Source organism: Marmota marmota, unplaced genomic scaffold, assembly GCF_001458135.2.
Source record: "Marmota marmota marmota unplaced genomic scaffold, marMar, whole genome shotgun sequence".
Lineage (NCBI taxonomy): Eukaryota > Metazoa > Chordata > Mammalia > Rodentia > Sciuridae > Marmota > Marmota marmota.
The window spans coordinates 23,991,871-23,997,021 of NW_026000153.1; positions in this window are offsets into that span (position 1 = coordinate 23,991,871).

A 5,151-nucleotide genomic window follows, 5' to 3' on the forward strand; every position below is an offset into this window, starting at 1 on the left:
CATACTGTCTTCCTTCTCATTTTAGGATGTGGGATGATCAAAGTCTGATCCTATGGAAGGTGAAATGCACTGAGAATAAGGTAAATAGAATACGGCCAAGTCCATTCATGATCTTCAAGCTCCTGCACAGAATAGACACTTAACCATTACTATTCATACCTCACTCCTAAGACAATCATGATGACCTTGTTCCAACAGAAAGCAATTAACTCCTATCAGATACCTTGAAGAAAAGAGATGATCAAATATTTGCAAGCAGAATTGGTTAACTAGCACAGTTCGAATTTATTTATTGGATAAAGCAGCAATCAATCCAAGTTTTCACAGTTGGCTATTGGCAGTATGCTTGTTCCTCCCCACGTGGGCCTCTCCAAAAGACTGCTTGAGTGTTCTTACAACATGGCAGCTAGCTTCCCTTAAGGAAAGTCATCCAAGAGAGAGAACAGGAAAGCAATGGTCCTTATTGGAGGTAGTCAACCTTGGGTAATCAACCTTGTGTTGATTGCTGCTTCATCCAATAAATAAATTATAACTGTGCTAGTAACCAGGGCTTCTTGCAAATATCTGATTATCTCTTTTCTTCCAGGTACCTTGTAGGAGTTTGTTGCTTTCTGTTGGAGCATGGCCATCATCACTGTCTTTAGGCAATGAAAAGTGTCTTTTTTGACCTAATAGGAGTATGACTTGTTGGAAGGACATTGTTAAGTCTAGCCTACATTTGATGGGAGACAGATTAGACTCTAGTTCTTGAAGGCAGAAATAGAAATTTAGGGGTATGCTTTAAATTCCACTTTAGTGATTTTGGTTGTCCATTCTGTTGTATTTTACACTTTTTTTTTTTTTTTACTTATTCTGTCACCAGTTCCACTGGTCTGCTTTTCTATTCTCTGCATCTATCTCCATTGTGGAAATTCTTTTGGACTTATGATAAATTTCATACATGGCAAAGCTAGACTCCTTCACATTGTTGTTATTGCCATAATTTTCATCATTGTTCTTTTTCTTTCCCTCACCCTCCTTCTTCTTTTTTTTTCTTTTCCTCTTCTTCGTTCTTAATTTTCTTTTCAAGATTTCTTTATTATTTGATCTTCTGTATATATTTTAGAACAATCAGCTTTCATGAACAAAACTTTGCAATTTTTAATTGAAACTATCAATAAATCTGGACAAAATTGCACCATGATATGATTTCCCTGTGTATGAATATAATATGTTTAATTTACTTAAGTCTATTTTAATATCTTTAAACATAATACTACAAATATCTTTATAGGATAATTCACATCATGTTTAGGTTTATTTCTAGCCACCTAATATTTTTAGTTTCTACATTTTCATTTAGTTATCTAACAACTATTGTTGGTATACTTGGTCTATCAACAAAGTTATCTACTTTTTAAAATTTGTTCTTTTTAGATATACATGAGTTGAGTGTATTTTGACATATTATATATACATGTAGTATAACATTCTAATTTGTATTACATTCTTGTGGTTGAACATGCTATGCAATTAATGCTGGTCGTGTGTTCATATATGAATATGGGAAAGTTATGTTCAATTCATTCTACCGTCTTTGCTATTACCATTTCTCCACTCCTATTATTCCCTTTTGTCAAATCCAGTGAACTTATACTCTGTCCTACCCTCCTTATTGTGTGTTAGCATCTGCATATCAGAGAGAATATTTAGCCTTTGGTTTTGGGGGATTGGCTTATTTCACTTGGCATAATAGTCTTCCGTTCCATCCATTTACCATCAAATGCCATAATTTCATTCTTCTTGAAGGCTGAGTAATATTCCACTGAAGGCTGGGTAATATTCCATCTGTTGAAGGGCACCTAGGTTGGTTGCATAGCTTAGCTATGTGAATTGAGCTGCTATAAACATTGAGGTGGCTGCAACACTGTAGTATTCTGATTTTAAGCAAAGTTATCTTATTAATTCTAAAGCTCTTTCATATGTGTAGGGGTCTTATATTTATTAAATTTCATCTGTAGACATCAAAATTTACTTTCTTTTTGACAATTATTACAACATATTCTTAAAGTTTAACTATTGTAATATGTTCAAGTTTGACAATCCTCCTTGCACAATAACAATAACATTGATCATGCCTTTACTTGTGGTTGACTCCATCCCATGGAAGATGTCACAGTATTTAAGGTAAAGAATTATAGTTAATCCTAATTTAGCTACATGGCTGAGAGTTATTATTATTGTTAAGAGTATACCCACATTTAGCAGTAGGGGTAGTATAGCAGCATAGATAACATAATGCCTTTATGCCTCATAATGCCCTGAGCTAAGAATGAATCAAGAGAAAAGAAAAAAAGCACTATGAAATGGAAAAGAGGAAATGTTGAGAACTCCCTTCATTCTGAGAATGTATCTGTGTTGTCAACAAGTCTCTCAATCCTTTCTTTTCACCCATTTAATTCTCCACTACAAATTTCATAGGACTATTTTTGTAAGGGGGATAATCTGATATGTTCTTAATGTTTTCTTGCCCATGTTTATACATTAGTAGCATCAATGTACATGTTTTGGTGAGAAGAGTTATACCCAAGTAGATCTAATTGATGAAATTGTAACTGCTGTAGATGTATTTATATTTTCTTCTCATATTTTCTGTAGTTGCTTCTGTTTCTGTTGCAAAATGAGCAAATCTAGGTTACAGTGTATCAATTTGAGCAACAAATTTAAATTTTTGTAGCAAAACTGCCCTATTCATGCACATGAGTGTGCACATGCACACACACACACACACACACACACACACTTCTGTGTTCATTTGAATTCTCTTGCTAGCATGCATAGCTCTTTATCCTTAGGGGAATTATACCTAACACCATCTACAGTTAATTCATTTTCCATTGACATTTAATTCAATTTCTTAGTAAATTAGCTGTTTTGGTATATAGAAGAGAGCTGTACCATCAATTTTCCATCTCTGCACTCTTTGAGCACATACACACATACTCACTTAATGAGTCTTTTTGTATGTTTTGACTAATTTATCTGCGTTAGCATTCCAATCCTCTTTTGATATTGTACATGAATAATTTAATTTTTCTTCTAAATTCCTGTAGAATTTACTTTAGGCATATTTTATTGCTAAATTTTTTATTCCATCATACTGGTACATCTTTGGGCTACCATCTGTACATGAGCAAACACTTCCTGGGGTTCTAAGTCCTTTTTTTCTCTATCACTAAATGCATGATGTTCACTTCCATGTATTGTACAGATAAATCACTACTGATTTAAAAGTAGTGTGGAATTAAAAGTGTGTGAAGCAAATTTCTGCTGGCTGAATTTTAGAGCAACATAATCTTCAATCCAAAATCTCTCATATAAAAAAAAAGTACGCTGGTTTGTCTCAACAAGAAAGCATTAGAGCTTCATTCCAGCTGTCAGTAGGTCAGGGGGATCTACGTACAGCTCTACCATTGGCTCTGCAAGCCATGAATCTCCTTGTTCATGTCTCGCCTATGTCCTGAGCAGGCAGTAGAAATGGGGTTCCTCTTGGTAGAATGGGCTGGACGAGAAATAAAAGCTAGGAAAAATAGAGTGACGAAAAAGTCACAGAACACAGAAAGCAATTTCAAGGGTGGGAACAGGACAGGGAAACTGATCAAACGGATTGAGCTTCTAGACTATGGCAAAATGGAGCCTGCACACTTTATTTATATTGGGAAACATCAAAGGCCTTCCATAGAATGTTCTTCACCAAAAAAGGTTAAAGGTGGACTGTCCAGTTCCCAATGAGTTACGTTCATCTCTGGAGCTAATGTGAGGTATCTTCCTAGTGGAGCAGATATAAAGGTCACATGCATTGGGCAATCTATTGCCAGGGGACAGCCATGGATAGTTTGCAATGCCAAACCTAAATATCCCTGGCTACCAAACTGAGAAGATCCTCATGTAATTCACGAGTGGCTTCTCACATTCTTGTATGAGATAGACTCTCCACGATGCTTCCCTTGTCTGAGATTTTGAATAAACCATTTCTATTTTATCAGTGAGGTGATATCTTCTAAGCTCCTCCCTCCCTATGCAAATGTTTTTCTAACCTGATAGTCACTTCTGGTCTCAAAAATTCTCTGATGTCTTTCTGTGTAAGGAATGGTTCCTAACACCCAGGAGCAAACCCCCAATTGTCTTCCAATAGTGCAGTATAAAGCATCTGCACCAGGCTAAGGCAGTGGCTTTGCTGAGAAGTCCTCTTGGATCTCTGCCAGAGGCTCCTGTCAGCATGAATTCCAGTTACAGATGCTTCAGAAAGCATCTGAGTAATGGGATATTTACATCACTGTCACACGGCCTCCTCAGCAGCTCTTGCAAACATCGAGTTGTGTATTTGCTCAGGGCTCAAAGTAAACTTAGATTTCTTTCTTGACTCTTTGTGAATGGGGCCCAATAAGGACTCCTGATGGCCATGATGTGGTTATGCCCAAACCCAAACAAGCCGACAAGTCTACTGACTTCCTGTTTGGAAGAAAATCAATTTATTTCTTACAGTTGGAAAGATAGTTCTGATTGTTTTGTCCCAAAGAATTCCCCAGATTGCTCAGACTATATTGGACATTGAGTTGTGTCAGGGTCTATTCTGAAGCTTCTATTTATCACATAGATGTCTATGGTTCTTATGTACTCCTGCTCTTTTTTCTCCAAGGAGGCAGCTTATAGAGACAAATGAAGCACACCGATTTATACTCAGCACACTAGCCTCTGAAACAATGCTTATGTATTTAAATATACTCATGATAAAGATGTAAAAGTGAACTGGACACCACATTGTATGAATCCAAATTGTTCTTGGATGGTTTCAAAATAGGATGATATAGAAGCAATTAGCTAAGTCTGCTGTGATTTGCTATAACACTTGACCTCTTGTATTCTTCATATTGGGCACGCAGCTGAGCTGGTCGTGCATTCAGAGTTATCCATCATCTGTATTCAACTGTCAATTTTAGTGATATCTCTACATTAATCCCTAAAAAAGTAGTTTTATAAACATGAAATCTGTGGAAACTAATCCTCCACATGCAACCATATTTTTTCAGCACAAAAGTGATATCTTATTTCTTGTTTCCATCCTAAACTTCTATTTTGCTTAGTTTTTCAATAGAAGAAAACGTAGACAAT